Source organism: Perognathus longimembris, chromosome 2 (genome assembly GCF_023159225.1).
Source record: "Perognathus longimembris pacificus isolate PPM17 chromosome 2, ASM2315922v1, whole genome shotgun sequence".
NCBI classification, from domain to species: Eukaryota; Metazoa; Chordata; class Mammalia; order Rodentia; family Heteromyidae; genus Perognathus; species Perognathus longimembris.
In genome coordinates, this window is record NC_063162.1 from 57,064,099 (window position 1) to 57,083,971 (window position 19,873).

Sequence of the window (19,873 nt, forward strand, 5' to 3'; positions counted from 1 at the left end):
CCAGGGTCAACTTTTCCCAAATCCGCTTGGTTGTAGAATCTGAGATAGTCTGTCTGGTATTTTTGAGCATGAACCGTAATATCTTAACCATTGGTTCACTCCATTGGCTATGCACTTGGCCTATCTTAGTGGGTCCCTCTCCTCTTAAACACAATCACTAAACGCGATCTGTGGGGTCACTGAACCCCGAAATTCCCGGCCGTGCATTCTCGTCTGTGCCCCACATTCGGGCGCCTGATGTTGGGACTTCAAGGATCCCTTTTCTCCTATCTCCCGGGGAAAATGCCTGAAGCCCAAAACTATGAAAGAGCACTCGGCCTTGTCTTCCACCAGCAGTAGGCAAAGGCATGCTCTCGTGGACCGCATTTAGCCAAGGAGAGTGAGTTACCGAAGCCTCCCTCCCTGCCCCTTCTCACATGTCGGAGATTGGTGGGGAAAGAAAGACTCCGGGGAGGCAGTTTGAGGTTTGAACTGGTCTCCTCACCCAGGAGGTAGGGGGAATGATTTATTATGGTGACAGAGGTGGGAAGGCGGGAAGGGAAGGACTTGGCTAATTGGCTGAGCCGGGCTGTCTCGGCAAGAGTGGCATCCTGGGACTCCCCCCACAGGCTGAATTCATGCCCCAATAGGACCTCCCCTGGGCTCCAGCGGCACCATCTTGAAGGCATCCACGTTGGCCCAAGATGGAGACGGGAGGCGGGCCGAGCCAGAACTACTCCTTCCTGTTCTGGACCCAGAAGGCGTAGGAGTGGCTTCCTGCCATACGGCCCCAGGACGGGAGGAGGGGAGGGACAATCGGGGACTGCCCTTCTACATATGCAGCCAGCATCCCCACAGAGGATGAGATGGTAGGTGTCTTTCAACATCTGAAAGTGTGAAGCAAGAAATATGACTTCAAGTTTAGCAAGAAAATGATTTCACTCTAAAACTTCTCCTTCTCTATTCTGTAATTCTACTGGACTTTTTAGTGAAGACTATGATCATCTAGGTTTATGCGAATCACCAGAGAAATATTTAAAATATACTTTACTGTGTGAAGTGCCCCTGATCTGGTTTGGTTATTTCTTTTAAGACATTTACATGTAAATATCTACATAGCACAATTGTAAAGGAAAGTGTGCTTCTATCACAAGAATATCCCTGATGTGTCTTAAGTTCTATTATCTATTTATCTATCCATAAATACATATATAATTATGCAATAATCTATTTCTGAGTACAAAAATTAAATGAATTTTTTCTACTGACAGTAGAATTTGTGGGGTGTTTTGTTTGTTTGTTTGTTTTTTGTCTTGGTCCTGGGGAGTAACTCAGGGCCCAGGCCCTGAGTTTGTGCTCAAAGCTAGAGCTTTACTTCTTGAGCCATACATCCACTTCTGGAGTTTTGTTCACTAATTGAAGATAAAAGTCTCACAGACTTTCCTGTCCGGGCTGGTTTGGAACAGTGATCCTCAGATCTCAGCCTCTTCAGTAGCTAGGATTACAGGTATGAGCTACTGGCTATTTGGTGAATTTGGGCTATTATATCAATAAAGAAGTAAGTAGCTGTGTGCTGTGGCTCAAAGTGGTAGAGAGCTAGCCTTGAGCATAAGAGCTCAGGGGACTCTGCCCAGGCCTGGAGTTCAAGCCCCATATCCAAACAAAAAGAAGAATAAAAAAAAGAACTAGTCATTCTTAGAAACAAATTTCTATACCTTGTAAATTGCCTTTATATTGTCCCATGAATAATGAACAAAGGCTTTCTAATGGGCAGTCAGCAATTAGCTTGTCTTTCAATAGTCTGTTGCAGTGTCCCTTATTCTAAATTTGATGAAATTTCATGTAATCACAGATTTTTTAGACTGCCACTCAATTGCTAGAATCCATGATACTTAATCTTCATTTGAAAATAATATTCATTGTCTACTTTGGAAAACAAATGTTTACTTGTCTTCTTAAATCTCCATATTTGAACATTCAACTTTTTATAATTTTCTATTTTTTTCAGTTTCAATACCAATCAATTATCATGCACACTCATTGCCAAGTATATGTGTGAAGTTTACTTATTAACTTTATGGTAACTTATGTCATGTTGAACTGTTAATATTAATGTAGTTAATTACCTTAATTTTACATATCTCTTCTTTAAGCATTTCTTTGCTATATATTATAAAGATATTTGCTTATGCTTTCTGTTAAGTTTGTTACTTTTTAATGTGCAAATATTTACTTTATCTAAAACTTACTTGGAAATATAGCATCAACAGAGTCTATTTTGGTTTATTTTGCCAGTCCTGGACCTTGAACTCAGGGCCTGAGCACTGTCCCTGCCACTTGAGCCACAGCGCCCACTTCTGGATGTTTTCTATATATGTGGTGCTGAGGAATCGAGCCCAGGGCTTCATGTTTATGAGGCAAGCACTTTGCCACTAGGCCATATTCCCACCCCAGAGTCTATTTTTATTACTTTCCTATAATTACAACATAAAAAATATTTACCCTTGTGTATAACAAAGCTTGATAAATAAATGAGGGTTTCTTCTACTATTATTATTATTGGTAGTAATTTGTATGTTTGACCTACTTCTGAAATATTAATACAATAATTTTATTACTCTAACTTTATAAGAAAACAAACTTTTAATGTTGTGTCCTAACCTATTTGAGAAGTGGCCAGAAAAAAATAAAATGTGTCAAATGAACTTCGCTTAGAGCCAAGGAAAACTGGGGGAGAGTTAGGCTTCCCCAGTTAGGTAAGTAGGGGTACTAATTGTGGAGATAACACATGGCAGAAAACATGTGTCCCATCATGGAGCCTCCTCTTCTCATAATGGGAGGGGGGTTGCTCAACAAAGGGAGGAGCAGGCCCTCCCCACCCACCTACAAGCCAGCAAGCAATCAGCACAGCCTCCAGTGCAGGAGGTGTGGAATGAGCCTGGTATAGTGCTATCATAACCACTCTCCCAGAGGACTCCCTGAACTCTGATCTTTGGTGCCCCTCCTCCTACAGAATCGATTTTGCTCTTTTGCTTGTAAATGAACTTTAGCCAATCATTTGGCAGAGAATCTGAGGATCACTGTTTGAAGCTAGCAAAGTAGGAAACTCTGTGACACTTATCTCCAATTTATGACCCAAAGCCATTATGGCTCAAGTGGTAGAGCATCAACTTTGAGTAGAAACAACTAAGGGAAAACACTCAGGCCCTGAGTTCTAGCCTCAGTAACTGGCACAGAAAAAATACATTAAACAAATAAATGAATAACCTTGCTCTGTTTGTCTTAAGCACTGCCTTTTCATTCTTTAATTGGTGGAGCAAAATGAATTGTAACACTAGATGATAACAAAATTTCTTCACAAAAGCCGTCCCAGGCAAATTTCATAGTTGTGTGGAAAAGTGACTTGTCTCTTGACAGTGGAAGTATTTGTTGAGGGCCCACCTTGTCTTCTCCACCATTGTACATTAAACATGTCAGACAATGTATTAGTCTTCAGTTCACTGGCCCAGGGGGAGATATACACAATCCTGATGCAGAGAAATGGGAATCACCTAGAAATCCAAGACTTCAAACTAGAGCGAATGACTCTATAAATAGCATCTTCATTATCTCTTTGTACAGAGGAAGGATAAAATGAATATTTCATGATGAGAAAGGTAAAATGCATCAGATAAAATGCTTTCCATCTATCAAGGCCCCTTTCCAACATTTGCTTGGTGCAGAGCTACACTGCATTTCTCATTCGTCTTTGAAGTTTGTTGTGATTTTCTACTCTATGTATCCGCTCTACTAGTCAGTAAATTAACTTTTATGGGAATGCATTTATACCAAGAACTTCTTATCAATGTCAAAATTGTATTGCTAATGATATCACAGCCTTAGGCTCCCATAGAGTAGGTTAAAAATTCTTGTATGATTCAAATACATCCTTTCCTCCTAAGCTCTGTTTCTTTTTCTTTTTTTCTGAGATCTCATGCTTCACAATTGCATTAAATTCCACAGATGTTATTACCTGAAACTATTTAGAGGTAATTACTTTTGTCATAGATATCTTCCACCTACTAAGATTCAAGTCTCAATTTGTAAGAGTTATGTTAATGAATATATTTTAATAAAAAAAACAGAATGTTGGGGCTGGGGATATGGCCTAGTGGCAAGAGTGCTTGCCTCGTATACATGAGGCCCTGGGTTCAATTCCCCAGCACCACATATACAGAAAATGGCCAGAAGTGGCGCTGTGGCTCAAGTGGCAGAGTGCTAGCCTTGAGCAAAAAGAAGCCAGGCCCTGAGTCCAAAGCCCAGGACTGGCCAAAAAAAAAAAAAAGCAAAAACAAAAACAAAAAAAAAACCAGAATGTGTATGCAATATGTAGTTTCCATTGATACCTAAAAACCTATTTGTCCTTATAGTTGGATTAAAGTTTGATAGAAGTAGAATGTTTTAGGCCAAAAACTTTTATACTTGCTTGCTACTTTCTACAATCCATTGGTTTAGTTTAGAAGTTGGATGTCAATCTGAGTTTCAAACGTGGGTAGATAATGTGGATTAAACTTTGAATCTTCTACTTTGTATCTTTCAGTTCTTATGACTTTGACTTTTACAAATGTATTGGGATCATTTTATGATTATCTTTGAAGCTACCAAAGTGATTTTTATCCAGGACACTAATGCATTAGTCATTATTCACATTGATATGAAATTCCTGGCAGAAACAAAGGTGGAGGGTTTAGTCCACAGTCAGGTGACCCCATGTGCTTGGCCACACCATCATGGTTAGGAGGGGAGGATGAATGAGAGAGAAATGGGTAGAAAGAGAGGGAGAGCCATTTACCTCATGGTGGACAGGTAGGAGAGGGGGCAAAGAGGGAGGGAGAGTGGGAGTGGGGGAGGAAGAGAGAAAGAGGGGTAGAGAAAGAGGGAAGGAAGGAGAAAGAGACAGGAAGGGCCCGGGGATATGACACCTCCAGGGATCTGCCTTGAATGACCTGCTTCCTCCAGCTAGCTCCCACCTCCTAATGTTTCCAGAGCCTCTTGTCATATGGCCACCAGCTGCAGATATGGACTTGAGCACATGAGCTTGTATGGGGTATGTCTTATATACGCCATAACAGCTCCTGTCAGCAACTTTGTATTTTGATAACTTTTGATCTTAGTATTCATGTTTTTATTTTAATTTTCTATTTTTCAGGACATCTTTGTATCCATATGAAAATATTAATACACTATATAGAAAAAATCCTCCTCCTGCCAAAACTAACTCTTGATTCCAATGTTGCTATTTCTATTTTTCTGCTTTTCTATGGCTTCTTACTTTCATGGTATCAATATTTGTTAATTTTCCCTCTTGAATGTTAGTGTTGTTTTTTTATTGCATTGTCATTTGCATGCACTAATAAGCTTGCGAATTCACCTGTGGCCACTGTTCCTGGGGAGTTTTCTGAGCATATGGAATAAAGGTTGTCACAATGAGTGTTGAGTCTGTGGGTCCACTAAACAAAAAGATGCAAAACAGACCAAGTTCACCTTAACAGTGAACTGTACAATCTGGAGAGTGTAGTGTGGTCACCTCCTCTTCCCTTCAAGACCAGAGATGGACCCAGGAAAGAATTTCCCTGGCCAATAATAAGAAATATAGTAGACTTTATCCATTAAAAAATGTAACAGACAACAGGCCTGCCAGTGGGGTGTTGTTGCAACCACTCCTCAAACTTTTAATTAATCACACAAGTAAAAGAAAAAAATTCACAGTCTACTCTCCCGGTCTTGCTGCTTGTGATCTTGTTTGGAAGGGGCTTTTTTGGGATACATTAAATTTTTAGAGCATTCCTCTTGTGATTGTATATGTTTCAAGGTTCTTCAGTCCTATTGGGTTTGAGAAATCAATATTTTTTGATTAGCTTAATATTTTCCAGAACTACATAAACTTTCTTGCTCATGATAATATTCATATTTAATGCTTTTGGGTTGCTGTTCCCCCTGCCCTCTATTTCAGAGTAATTTTGTCATTTTCATGAGAATTTGAGGAAAACAAGACAAAAATATTTATGCTTAGTGAGTCATTTTGAGTAAGCATCAATATTCTTTAATCCTCCCTTTATTTTTTAGGTTCAGAAAGGTTGCCATCAGGAGGCAGGATGAGACCCATTTCATAAAGATTTTGGTATGAAGCCTCATCAAATCACAACCTCAACCCAAAAAGATTTCTTTATTTATTGCTTGTTCATCTGTTTTATAGTGTTTTCCCTTCAGTATGTGTATGTTTACATAAATATTCATACAATATTCATACTCTCATTTCATAGATTCTAACCTTGAACAGATATTCTTTTGCTGTTGGATTTTTTTAACTTTATTAGCATTAGTTAGACAGTTGGGATGGTGGTACGGTGTGGAAATCATAGTCTCACACTGTCACTGTTGGGGTTCTTTCTCTGACCCGGCTCAGATGCTTATTTCTTTCTCTCTTATTACCCTCCGTATCATCCTCTCCCCTAACCCTCGGCCTGCAGGTAAGTTAGAGTGAGACGTAGGGGTCACTCCGGCCTGGCGTGTGCGCGACCTGCGCGGTAATGTGACCGCTATCCTTCCCTGGGAGCTAGCGTACATAGACCACGGAGTAGGCTTCTGAGAGCGAACTAACTTTATTGAGGGAAGGTCAAGGGGAGATGATTCCGAAGGAAGGGGGTTGGCCAGGATTCCGATAGGCCATGAGCTGTCACTTGACCTGCAAGGGGCTGGGTCACTTGAGCCCACCGAACCCGGGCGGGGTTGGTGGGCGCCGGGCTGGCTGCCAGCTAAGTCGGGGGTCTATTTGCCCAACCGGTTTCTCCGGATTCCAATGTAGAGAGGGTGGAAGGGCTGCATTCCCCAGCTGGGGGAGGTGCATCAAGCCCCTTCCATCAAGGCGAGAAAGATGGACCCCAACATGTCACTTGACTTTTTCTCTCAAAGCTAGTGTTCTGCCACTTGATCCACAGTTTTGCTTCTGATTTTTTGTAGTTTTATGGTATGAATCTCTTGTGCTTTCTGCTGGGACTGGTTTTGAATTGTGATTCTCAAATCGCAACCTCCTGAAGAGCTAGAATTACAGGCATAAGCCACCTGCATCTGGATTCTAACTAAGGTTTTTGTTGCTTGATTTCTTTACAAATCCTTGTCTAATCACTTCCTTGTAAATCTCACCTTTTACATTCCTTAGGTCATGTTATTGAATTTCTGTCTCTGTCTTTCATTCACTTAGGGCTTTCTACTTGTTTTGCTGAGGATATGCTTTCTGTTCTATTGAGGAGGCCAAACTCTTTATGGAGCATTATTCACTTCCTACTGTTTGCAATTTCCACATCATTTCCCTGAATTTTGTTCTTTTTCTTTCTTTCCAACCAGAGCTCATTTGCTTTCCCTCTTTATTATGTAATTATATTGTGATTTTCATCATTATTCACCATTGCAACCACTATACAACTTACCATTAGTAATGGCACTTGTTTGAAAAAATAAGAGGTTGTTGAAGTAATTACTTTTATTAAGAGTTATTATGTACCAGGTGTTGTTGGCTCAAGCCTGTCATCCTAGCCATTCAGGAGGCTGAGATCTGAGGATTGAGGTTCAAAGCCAGTCCTGACAGAGAATTTCAACTCCAATTAACCCACAAAAAGACAGATGTGTTAGAATGTCAGCCTTGAGGAAAAAAACCCAAGTGAATGAGTAAGGCCCTGGATTTCAGCCCTATCGCTGCTCCCCCCCCCCCAAAAAAAAAAGGAGTTATGACACAAAAGCTGAAAAACAAACATTAGCAAATAAAGTTCACAGAAAATTAAAAAGTAAAAATTAAAGAGAAATTAAGGTGATATGTCATGAAGGCAAGAATTATTTGAATCTACAATGCCTGTTTCACATTTGAAAATCAATGTGATTTATACATTTTTTTAAGATGAAGGGGAAACACGTGTGATCAGTTATGCTCAATTTGACATGCTGTATAGAAAAATATTTGATGCTGGGTGTCGGTGACTCATGCATGTAATCCTAGCTGCTCAGGAGGCAGATAACTGAGAATCACAGTTCAAAGCCAGTCTGGGCAGAAAAATCTCTGAGATTCTTATCTCCAATACTCAAGAAAAGTAGGAAATGGAGATGTGGCTTCAGTGATAGAGTGCTAGCCAGGAATAGAATGAGGCTAGGGGCAGAGCCTAGGCCCTGAGTTCAAGATCTAGGACTGAAAGAAAAGTATTTGATAGCACTCTGTAGCTATTTATGTTTTAAAAAGAGCAAACAAGAATGACTTTCCAAAATACATTCTGTGTACTTGCACACCATGTTCATTTCTGCTTTCTTCTCCATAGCCAAATAATAGAAACAGTGAAGACACATTTCAGTGGATGAGTGGATCTAGAAAATGAGATAAACATATGTAATGAAAGTTTACTCATTTATCCAGAAGACGAGTATTATGTCCTTCACAGATAAATGCATGGACCTGGAAAAAAAACTCTGCTAAGTAATACAAATCAGGCTCAGAGACATACAGAATGGGTTCATGTTTTCTCTCATATGGTAAAATTAGATATTTGTGAAAACATATATAGGGCTATATGTATATTATACACGCAACTTGACTAAAGTGAGACACATACAGGGAAGAAATCCAATGGTGTAACTCCTTGGAGAAATGAACTTACAATTTAATAGAATAAATACCAGGAAGCATAAACATGCTTGACTGCGGCAGGGGGGATAGGTGGTATTTGGTCAAAGAGAGGGATGGCAGACAAACAGTGAGAGAGAGTGGGCAAATGCAGTCATAATATTAAATGCACATGTGTAAAAATGGCACCAGGGAACTCGATGGCAGGCATGAGGTTGGGACAGATCAGGGGAGAACAATGGAAGGGTGATACAGATCAAGATGCCTTGTACTCAAACAGATATGCTGGGTTGAAACACCTTTGTGCAATTACTAAAGATGATAGAATAAAACAATCTACTGTGAAGAGAAGATTTCTTATTGAAATATTGATCTTCTACTCAAAATAAAAAGTCAGACCAAGAAGCTTAATTATTGCTTCTCTCTCTGATCATGTACTGAAGGTCCTGCTCAGTGCTATCAAGAAAGAATTCTCATCATAGTCAGCAATCCTAAGGCTTGGACGCAAGTTTTGTCTGTTGGATTTTATAGTAGGGAAAAGATACTGTTGTTGCTCCTTTTAATGATCTGAGTAGGGAATGTTCTCTACAGTCCCAGGGGCTGAATTGCAGGACCCAGCTACTGTGCTATTTTAGAAGATGCTGGAAACTTGAGGAGATAAGGTTTAGATGGAGAAAGCAGGTCCCTGTGCCATGTAGTTAGAGTTCTATCTTGCCCTGGACCTTTCCAGTGCTTTCTCTTCTGCTTCCTAGCTGCTTGGCATTGGCCATTCTCACTCCTTGATGGCCTTCCTTAACTATGGGCAGAAACAACAAAGCTGGCATATGATGGACTGAAACTTCTGAAACCCTGAGCAAAAATAAATCAATAAATCTTTCCTCCTTTTAGGTGGTCTATACAGTGATGAAAAGTCTAACACCTCCCATAGCAGAAAGTAAATGTTAACCACACATACATGTGTTTTGAAGATTCCTTACTAAGTTTTGTAAGAAATGGAATTTCCAAACCTTTAGGCAGGTGAGTAAGGATATGCTTGCATTCTTCAGCTCACTACTACTGAGGGATCAATTAACAGCATTAACAAACAGTAACCTAAGTAGTGTATGTTTACATTGTCTCCTAAACATCAAAGTCACAGGTGCATCAGCACTACACTTGAGACAGGATGCTGAGCTTTTATTTCTTACAGCTAGTTCACGAATATGTGATCTTCCTCTTCTTCAGTCATCTGAACAGTTTCATGTGTCAGACAGACTGCAAATGGACTGATACACCATGTTGCTAGCTTGGACAACAGTGTTATATATCTGAGACCAGAAGGAGTTAACAGGTTCGCTCTTTAAGCAACAAAGGAAGCTTTTGCACATGCTGTCATGGAGAGGGAGGGTTTGGTTAAATTGATCCTAGGAAGAGTTCAAAAGAGAGAAGTTGGTCACTGATGTTCATCTTACAGACTATGCTTAAGGAGCTATCAAAGTACTTTTGGCTTATCATTTTTGTTTGTCGTTTTTCTTATATATCATGTTTCCTATAGAGATTGCAATATACAAACTTACTATTTCAAGCTTTGATTTTTTGATAGGTCATGGGGCTTGAACTCAGAGCCTGGGTGCTGTCCCTGAGCTCTTTTGCTCAAAGCTAGTGCTCTACCATTTTGAGCTACAGTTCTACCTCCTCTAACTTTATTTGTCTAAAGGAGCTATATTAACTATAACAGATACTTTGTAACTTGGAAAGTTCATTAATTCTTTTGCCATTTTGGACATTCTAGGTTCAAATCTATTTGCCTTAAAATGTGAGGTAATTTGTAGACCTTTCATAAGTGTGGTACACATTTCTAAAGACATGCAGTGAATTTAGATACAGGTGGCTTACACCTGTAACCCTAGCTACTCAGGAGGCTGAGATCTGGGGATCCTGCTTGAACCCATCCCAGGCATGGAAGTCTATGAGAATCTTATCTTTAATTAATGAGCAAAAATTTGGAAGAGAATGTGTGACTCAAATGATAGAGCACTAGCCTTAAGTGTAAAGGCTAAGAAAAAACATGAGGCCCACAACTGGAACATATACACATAAGAAAAGTTACTAGAAAGAAAGGGCTGGGAATATGGCTTAGTGGCAAGAGTGCTTGCCTCATATACATGCAACTCTGGGTTCGATTCCCCAGCACCACATATATAGAAAACATCCAGAAGTGGCGCTGTGGCTCAAGAGGCAGAGTGCTACCCTTGAGTAAAAAGAAGCCAGGTGGGCTGGGAATATGGCCTAGTGGCAAGAGTGCTTACCTTGTATACATGAAGCCCTGGGTTCGATTCCTCAGCACCACATACATAGAAAATGGCCAGAAGTGGCACTATGGCTCAAGTGGCAGAGTGCTTGCCTTGAGCAAAAAAGAAGCCAGGGACAGTGCTCAGTCCCTGAGTCCAAGCCCCAGGACTGGCCAAAAGAAAAAAAAAAAAGAAAGAAAAAAAAAGGAAGAAAAAAAAAGAAAAAAGTAGTTTGATTTATGCTTAACATTCCAATTTTATTCATTTATTTCTGAGGTTCAGTTACTATTTCTGTTTAGGGTGAGCATTGTCCTTTAAGATTGCTTGTGCTATAAGGCCTGATGGCAGTCATTTAAATTGTTTGCTCTTTTTTTTTCTTGTCAGTCAGTTGTGGGGCTTGAATTCTGGGCCTGGGGGTTGACTCTGAGCTCTTCAGCTCAAGGCTAGAACTCTACCAATTGAGCCACAGTGCCACTTCTGGTTTTCTGGTGGTCAACTGGAGATAAGAGTCTCATGAATTTTCCTTCCTGTCTGGTTTTTGAACTGTTACCCTCAGATCACAGCCTCCTGGCTAGTTAGGATTACAGGTGTGAGCCACCAGAGCCTGGCTCCATTGTTTCTTTTGTGTAAGAATGACTCTACTCTTCTTTTACTTATCAAGATATCACTGGTGCTTACAGAATTTTGAATTCACAGATTTTTTCCCTTTTTTGGAATTTTAGTGTTTCTGAGATATTCTGTAACTTTTGTAAATTTATTTTTTAATTGGCAAATAAAAATTAAATGTAATGTACAGTATGATTTCCTGTAATTTATATACATTGTAGAATAGTGAAGTCGATCTAATTAATATATGCCTTGCTTTACCTACTTAAATTCACTTAGTTGTTATTATGTTTTGTTTTGGGTTTTTTTGCCATGCTTTGGATAAGCTCTGTGCTTTAAGCTTGCACAGCTTGCTTGTTCAACTCTACCACTTGAGCCACACCTCCAGTCCTAGTTTCTACTCATTCTCTTGGAGAGAAGAGTCTCACAGTCTGCTTTGCGGGGATGGCTTCTAAATTTGATCAGTCCATTGCATCTCAGCCTCATGGCAGCTAGGATTAAAGACATGCATCCTCAAGCCCAGCTATACTTACAGGTTTTGTGGTAAGAGCTCATTAGGTATACTTTTTGTGATTTTCAAACACTCAGTACATTATTATTAATCATAGCCACCAACTTGTACAACAGATTTCAGCACTCAACATGCTCTTTGCCATTGCAGGGTTGCTGAGCCTTTATTTCAGTTACTCAATGGTCTGACTGGAATTTTGTATCTATGAGCTCATCCCATTAACAATTCCAACCACCTGGCAGTTGGTGTGGGAATAACAATATTTCACAAAAGTTGTTCTTCCACTGTCTTTTCGTTGACATAATTTCTAATTAAACTCAATGACTATTCAAATTACTATTTCCTTTATGGAATGTGTTGATATGCACTGGTTGTATGTCAATTTTTATAGTCATTTTGAGGTTTGATTATACTTACCTATGGTGGTTTTCTTCAAATCTGTGATGTTTATAGATTTTTATGTTCAAGCTGAGTTACCTAAATCTATGTATTTTTAAATAAATTAGGGAGTTTGGGGATATTAATTCTTTAATATCTCACCCTTTGTTTTTCCTTTTCCTTGGGAATTCAGATTTTCTAGACTTTTGGAAGTGGTCACCATGTCTCTGCTTAAAATTTTAGTTGTTTTCTTTCTTTTGAGTGTTATGATTTATCTTGACTTTTCTTTGTTTTCACTGATCTTTTCTTTTCAATGCTATAATGAATTGTATTTTACAGGGTAGTTTATGTCATTTTCCTATTATTTATTTTTTTCTGAGATTCACAATCTTTACATTCACTACATGGGTAGTAATCAATGCATTTTTCCCATTAGTTAACGTCAGTAGCTGTAACAAATACCTGATGACTTAATTGATGACTTTTTTTTTTGGTGCCAGTTCAGGGACTTGAACTCAGGGCCTTGTGCTCTTGCTTGGCTTTTGGCTTTTCTGCTCAAAGATGGTTTTCTGGCTTTCTTTTTCTTGCTGGTTAATAGGAGGTAAGAGTCTTGTAAAATTTTCTGTCTGGACTATTTTTCATTCACAATCCTTGCAGAGAGATCTGAGAATCTTCAGTATGTAGACAAGTGTGAGTCATTGGCACCCAGCTTTGACATAACATTCCTATTTGATATTTCCTGCATTTGAATCATCTCAAGCTTGATATGTGCTATTTATTTTCTTCCTTGATCATCACTGACAATGTGTCTTTGGATAGTTTCCACATACATTTTATGTCAAATTGCGTGGATTATTATATTTCTCCAGAGACTGATGATTTTGGGGGGAGGGGACAAGTGTTGGAAAAATGGAGGAGAACAGAAAAGGAATAGGCCAGACTCAATCATCAACAGGCGAGGACTGTCTATTGGGGAGAGGCAAGTCCTTCAGTAAGGTGAAGTGGGGATTGAACCTAGGGTCTAGTGTATGCTGGGAAAGCAATATTCCACTTAGCTCCACTCCTAATCAAGCCTCATTCTTGATATTTGTAAGGAGAAAATTAACTTAGAATCCTTTAACACACCTGATAAGTCCTGTAGTGGATAGTGGCTCAGGTGCCCATTTGGCTCATTAAGCTTGAGTTCTAATAACTTAACTTTTCACGTGTAGATCTTCCCCAAGTTTATACTCACTGTTAAGAGTTTTCATAACTTTGATTCCCTTTACTCTCTCATTTCTTGCCTTGCTACTCCAGAGCTTTTCCCACTTATCATTAAAGCTTAGAAGACAGTTTCCCATTAGAGTTTCACCTGTGAGGTACTATGATGAGAACTGTGACTTTGTTCTGGTGAAGATACACACATATACACACATGTACACATGTGTAGCTCCATACATGTGTGGAGATATGCTCAGGATGGAGGATTTACAAGGTAATAGAGAAGCTCATCTACTCGATACTTTCCTAGGCAGAACACACAGCCCTTACATTAGGTATTTGGAATTTACTTTTACTTTTAAGACAATTCAGAGTTCATGGCTGTCATTTTCCTTTTAGTGAGTTGGTTTATTAGGAACTTACTCCCTATACTGAATGTTAATTTCAGAATTTTGAAACCATTCTAGCATAGGAGCAGAAATCCCTAAATCTCCATAAATGATTTGGATTTCTTGCTAATTCCAAGAGGGAACTTGATGAAGATTTAGGATTATTTTGAAGTACTTTTATACTTTCATCTATTGTGTATATTTATACAGATTTATATTTGAAGTTTATGTTTTCCCCAAGCTGCCAAGGTATTAAATATGAGGTTTATATAATGAATTATACTAGACCAAAAAGCAGGATTTCAAGATAGGTAACTGACGACTGACTTCTCAACACATGGTCACTTACATAGTGATTGTTAACAGAAATTCAGGCTGTAAAAGTATAGAAGATGGAGATAAAATTAATATTTCCCAATAAAATTTCTTCCACAAGAACTGATGAGGGGGGTCCAGGGAAAGAGTGACAAACGAAGAGAGGAAGGGTGAGTGAATATAATCATTATATTCAATGTACATATGTGAAAATTGGAACCAATCAGCCTGAGAGTATGAATGAGGTTGGGAAAGATAGGAGAAAAAGGTGGAATGGGTGGCATTGATCAAGATGGACTGTATTTATAAAGTGATTTTTAAATTGAAATTCTTTTATACATTTGCCTAAAGATAATGAAATAATATTTTTATTTTTTAAGAAAGAATTGATATGGTACCCAATGTCCCACTGAGAGGCATGGATGAAGTTCCTACACTTCAAGGCTAGAGAGGAGGATTTCACTGGAAATTCATAGAGAACTTCATTGTGAGAAAATGCCTTTACTACTAGGAAAGGAGCAAGCAAAGTATTTTCTGCGAACCACATGTGGGGTCTGGGGGTGCTGTCTTAGGGTCTTCTGATCAATATTATGGAAAGACAATTGGGAACTTCCATTTAGCAGAATGAATGTAAACCTGTAAAGATGGGACTGCAGACATGTGGAGAAGTGGTGATGCAGAAAATTTTGTGTGGCATATCCTAGCAGGGAGCTTCTAAGTTTCCACAAACACACCAAGACAGTCATAATCAACATTTTCCAGATCTCAAAGACATCCTGAAGCAGTGCAAGCTCTGGAAATGACTTTCTTGTCATGTACTCTTCTCTTGCCTCCCTGAAATGATCAATAAATAGCAAGGAATCATGGATTCTTCTCTGCAAGATGTCAATGCTAATATTGGAGATTATTAAAATATTTTGGAAGTTGACATCATAATGTCTCAATGGAGGCCATGTCTGCAAAGAAACAAGTGACACTGATCGAGAAGCAAGAAACAGTCAGATTTGGGACCTAACCAACACTGAGATACAGTGAGCTCAAAAACAAAGTTTGAGGTTTTTTTTTTTTTTAATTACATGTTACTCCAGTTTGTGCTTGTGCTATGTGATGACATTATACACATTCATAGAGGAAAGTGTAAACAATCAATTTTGTTTGAGGATCCTGGAAAGTGGCAGAAAGAATATGACATTTTCAGTGTTTTAACGAAGTTGAACACTTGGCAATTGTATAATATTTAGCAATTGTATAAAGGGGTAAAGTGATATGAGCAAAGATAGGGACTGTGTGTGTGTGTGTGTGTGTGTGTGTGTGTGTGTGCATGCCAGTATTGGGGCTTGAACTCAGGGCCTGGGCATTTGTTTTAGCTTTTTCACTTAAGGTTGAGACTTAATCCCTTGAGCCAGAATTCCACTTCTGGCCTTTTTGTGGTTAATTGGAAATAAGAATCTCCCACACTTTTCTGTCTGTGCTGGCTTCAAACTGTGATCCTCATATCTCAGCCTGCTGAGTAGCTAAGATGACAGGTGTAAGCCACCAGTGTGTGGTAAGACATGGACTTCTGAAATTGCAAGCTGTGTTTAGATGTGAACAAAGGCGAATTTGTAGAAGCCCCTGTCCCATTGCCAGTATATTAAAAACACTGTTCTGTGTATGATGTAAACTTAAACACAGAATCATGCGGTAGAAGGAAGCTGCTAAAAGCCTGCCATCTGGAATGGTTAGGAAGATAGGCTTCTTTTACAGATGTAATCTTGTCAACACATTTGTGGAAAAGTTACAGGGAGGAAAGGCTAGAAGAAGAGAGACTTTTGGAAACAGGTGAGCCAAAGAAGTTGAGAAGTAATTCCAACATGGAAAAAAGGAAAGAGATGGAACAGGCAAAGGGCACAGGGGGAAGCAAGAAAGGACAGCTGAGAATGACCCTTGGATTGGATGATTCAAGGTCTTCTTTTGGCTCATGTGATTCCTAAAATAAAACAGGTGAAAGGAGGAACTTCAGGTGTGATAAAGTGGAAAATGAAGCTCACTTTGAGATTTCAGGGTTGACTCATCTGGAAGATAAACCCATGTAAGTGTTCAGAAGATAATTAGAGATGCACTGGGTCAGTAGTTAAGTGTACAAAAAAAGACGGGCAATTTATAAATTTAGTTTCAGGTATATCCAAGAGATCAACATGAAAAACCACTGTAGAGATGCAGGGAAAAAAATAAAACCCAAAGTGCAGGTGGTTCACAATTATAATTCTAGCTACTCAGGAAGCTAAGATCTGAGGATTGGGGGTTGAGACCAGCCTCGACAGGAAAGGCTGTAAGACTCTTATCACCAGTTAATCAACCAAAAAGTCGGAAATGGAACTGTGGCTCAAGTGGTCAGCCTGGGCAGGAAAGGCCATGAGACTCTTATCTCCAATAAACTTCTCAAAAAAGCTAGAAGTTGCACTGTGGCTCCAAGTAGTAGAGCACTAGCCTCAAGCACAGGAAGAACAGGGACAGCATCCAGGGTTTGAGTTCAATTCCAGCACCAGCATAAATTTTAAAAAAAGGAAAGACAAGTTTCAATTAAGCTTTCCCCAGTAGGAAATTAAGCATATAAGACAAACAGGAGCTGACATGAAGGAGTCCACTGTCATCACTTACCTAGATTTATCTGAATTTCTACTTGAGTGAAATCCAGCAATTAAACTATTACAAAAGTCAAAGAATTAAAAGCAATGGCAAAAAAAAAGCAATGGCTATTGGCTCACCAACTAACATCCTAGTGTTAGGAAGAAGAGGACTAGATGATGACTCACACACACGCCAGTTTTAGTATGGAGGACCTGAAAGAATGTGAGACAATGTGAATTTAAACAGCCAGGGAAGACACAGAGTAAAAATTATTTGGATGGTGCCCTCTCCAACTCACACAATGATTAAGAGTGAGCGAGTTACTGATGGGTAACAGCTTCTAATGTGTTCTTACCAAATGTGTTTCCTTGTTTTGTACCCTGTGGCCAACTGTAATGAATTTAGATGTAGAGATAATACATAGCAATTGTATAAGAAAAATTGAATAGAAGAATCAAAATGCAAATGATCATGTTGCACAGGATCTGGAATGAAGTGATAAGAGCTTTATTTTAGACCATTGGGATGTTTTGTTTCTAAGTTATTTTCTTGAATTTGGCATACAGCAGAGGGTGAATGGCTAGCCAATCAGAAAGTATGTGTGGTTTACTTCTTCCTCAGTTATGAATGATCCCATTTTCACTTGGTTGTCTATTCATTTATAGCTCATCAGGGAAAGGACAATGGGTTTTGAGAGCAAATGGAGCCAAGCTTCAATACTGGCTTTACTTTACTGCTTCCTCAATTTGTGATCTTGATTATGACATAACTCCTCTTAGACTCAGTTTCCTCAGCTGTAAGGTAGCCTAACTTTTAATTAAGTGGTTGGTGGTTTGATTGACTTATAAACACTTTTCTAATCACCTCCCTGTAAATCTTACCTACTTTCTGAGGGTTAGTGATCAATCCTGGTAAGCAGCTCTCACTTCCCTGGATAAATTGTAGGTGCATGGCCAATGGTCCCTGTTAGCGTGTACTCCAGTTTTCCCAAATGGAGGTCAATGGTATAATTTATCTGAAGGTATTTCCTGGAGGAACAGAGGAAAGGCATGTGTTCACTATTACCTTAAAGGTTTGAGTAATGTTGGTGATGAAGGCATTTTTCTGACTGTGTAGTGAAAGTTTCAAACCTTGCACACTGTGCTCAGGACTGAAAAAGAAAAATATATTTGAATAATTAATTTGATTTGTGTGTCTTATTTTATTCCCAGATTCTTATATCTTCCTAGGTAATTGGGCATGATCTCTCTTTTTCTCTCTCTCTCTCTCTAACTCTTTCCATGAGAGAGAGGGAGGATGTGGTTGTGACCAATCTTATTATGCAAGTTTTCTTACCCATTTAAAATGCCTCCTTCAAGTCAGTTGGATCAATGCTGCTTGAAAAACTAATAAATACTCAGTCAAATTCAAGGTTCAGACTTCCTTGCCAGGGTTGGTTATTTCCTTTGCTGAAGCCTTATGGAGCTCCTCAAGGAGGTGGGACCAGGATTCCTTCAGGTGAAGATTCTGTGCCATACCCTGGATTCACAATAAGTCACCAGTGGCAATGAACGTGGCTTTGCTAGGGCATTGTCATTCAATGTATGTAAGAAGTCTGTGAAATTCATGACCTACTTTTGTATTGTAGTTCCCTGAATTATCTTGCAATGGGCCTTGAAAACCATTGCATGTAGGTCCTGTCGCCTGAGTGCCCACTGCCATAGGCTCCTGTTTCCTCGCTCCTCACCAGAGGAAGACCTGTGTATATGCATTCTCAGCCTCCTTCCACGTAGATCCTGCAAACTCATAGAACCTTGGGGTTCATCCTACCATGTTAGAACAGACAGGGCTGGGTTCTGTTCCTGCTTCTTTCTCTCAACATATAACAGAGCTTCTTGTGTCACTTTCAGCAATTTCCAAACATAGCTTCCATCCAGCACCCTTGGTATTTCTGCCACTCCTTCATCCTCTTCTCTTACAATTTGGCAACTAAAATTCTCATGTCTCATCTCTTACTTCCTTTCACTGGCCTACTTGTAACCTTTCCACATTCCAGAACCAGAACAAATTTATTGCCTCTCCTGCTCCCTCCCCTTGCACCTTCTCCCTCCTCTCCTCCGCTCACCTACCCTCTCCTCTTCCTCCTCCCTCCTCTCCCTGCTCCCCTCCATCTCTCCTTCTCCCTTCCCCTGCCTTTCTCCCCTTCTTCTTCCTTCTCCTCCTCTTCCTCCACCTTTTCCCTAGAACTGGTATTTGAACTTAGGACCTTGTACTTGCTAGGAGTCACTGGGTACTTTTCAGTTTTAATTTGATAAGTTTACATTTGTTTATCCCAAGTTTTTTAAGCAAGATCTCATTATACAATACTCTTTCATGTATCTACATATAGATATATGTAAATACTTCAGATATTGCTATTGTGTGTCAGTTGCAACTCCCATCTTTCTTCACTTAGCTGTCCTCTGCAATTTATGTTTCAGTTGAACAACTGCTCCCTGTTAGCATTTTCAAGTAGGGACACTAGAGGGAGACACAAGGCTGGAGGAGGGACAGTGGCAAACCCTCTTGGCCAATCTCTTCAGTCTCATTGTCTGCTACCTCTTTCAGGGAGCAACCTCCATCCCTCCCCACCCCCACCCCTCCAGTGATGCTTCTCTACCTTACTAGGAGTAGCCCCTCCTTGTAGCAGGAGATGAAATCAGTCTGCATGTCTCCAATTCTTGCACAGCGAACTATATTCTGTATCTTTCAGAAACACTAGTAATAATCAGGCATCTCTTCTAAAAGATTGAACCCAGGTCCTTTTATGTCTCTTTTGACACCATCACTGGGCAGTAGAGCTTCAACTCTGCCATGCCGCTTCTCCTAATAACTTCTCCAAAGCGATTAAATTTGAACCAAGCCAGTCTGTTCCCTTCTATCATGACTCTAGAATGGGAGTTGCTTCCTATATGTGCTACCTGCATAATACATAGGTACACCTTTCTGGTTC